The following is a 1,363-nucleotide window of genomic DNA, read 5'->3' on the forward strand; positions in this document are numbered from 1 at the left end:
GGCCAGGTATCTGTCTTCCAAATTCCTTGGCATGGACTAGTAAGTGCTTCCAGCACTGCATCAATTGGTTGAAACATTTCAATTGGTATTCCACCAATTCCTGAAGCCTGCTTTCAAAAATGCCTTCAGTGGAGTGTAGAATTCTTCCTTCAACACCATCAGTTCTTAATCAGGTGCTACCGCAGAAATTTGAGGAACATCAACCATTCTTTTTGATACAGTAATTCTGTGTATTCCATGCTTCATGCCATGTAATTATTTTGCCAATAGAATCCTTCAATATTTCAACTCAAGGTTTGACATTTTTTGTTCTGCAGTTCTTTTATTGTTTGAAAAATGCTGTGTTTACACCTGTAGGAGTGTTTTCTGCCTTTTGGTTTTCTAACTCCAAATCTTTGCCCATTTCATTATGATGCTTTAATTTGTATTCTCGGGCTGCCATTTAAATTTCTTTGTCCATCTCTGTTACTTCCATCAGTTCTGCTTGCATTCTCAGACGGGATTGGATGGCATTGAGTTATGTTCAAAAGCAAGTTTCAGGGTCTCTTCTGACATCCTCTTTGGTCTTTTATTTCTTTCCTGGATGTTTTTAATGGCCTTTTGCCTTCTTCATGTATGATATTCTTGATGCCATCCTGCAACTTGCAGTGCCTTCTGTCACTAGTATTCAATGCATCAGATCTGTTCTTGAAATCTTTTCAAAATTCAGGCGGGATATGTTCAAGATTGTATTTTTACTTTCATGGACTTGTTTTAATTTACTTCAGTTTCCACCTGAACTTACACATGCACAATTGATAGTCTGGTCCCCAGTGAGCCTGGTCTTCTTCTGGCAGCTGAGCATGAAGGTTTCCATCTGTTCTTTCCACAGCTGTAGTCAACTCCATTTCTGTGCATCCCATCGGATGAGGTCTATGTGTATAGTTGCCATTTGTGTTGTGGGGGGAAAAACTTTACTTGCTCTGAAGAAATCATTGGTCTTGAAATTTTCTATCATGATATTTCCAATGTCATTTTTAGTACCAAGGCTGTATTTTCCAACTAGTGATCTTTCAAGCTTTTGATTTCCAATCACCATTAATTATCAGTGCTTCTTGAGTCATCAGTATAGAATGTTTGATAGAATGCTTCAATTTCCTCATGACTAACTTTAATGGTTGGTATAAAAATTCAATGATTAATTGTATTAACTGTACTTTCTTAAAAGCATATAAATCATAGATAGCTCCGTGATAGATCTTTATTCATATAGATCTTTTTTATGAGTGTATTGCCATTCTTCTTGAATTTGTCATTACCTGCATTGTAAACCATATGCCTGATTCAAAATAGCCAATACCCACCCATTTCAGCTCACATAGGA

The 1,363-nt window shown here is 36.8% G+C and overlaps 1 pseudogene; it reads right to left on the reverse strand.

Annotated features, from left to right (window-relative positions):
* LOC101647199 overlaps nt 1–1,363 on the reverse strand; it is an 8,081-nt pseudogene that overhangs the window by 4,403 nt on the left and 2,315 nt on the right.

The sequence above is a fragment of the Echinops telfairi genome, unplaced genomic scaffold, assembly GCF_000313985.2.
Source record: "Echinops telfairi isolate 266 unplaced genomic scaffold, ASM31398v2 ScPeMD7_381;HRSCAF=758, whole genome shotgun sequence".
Lineage (NCBI taxonomy): Eukaryota > Metazoa > Chordata > Mammalia > Afrosoricida > Tenrecidae > Echinops > Echinops telfairi.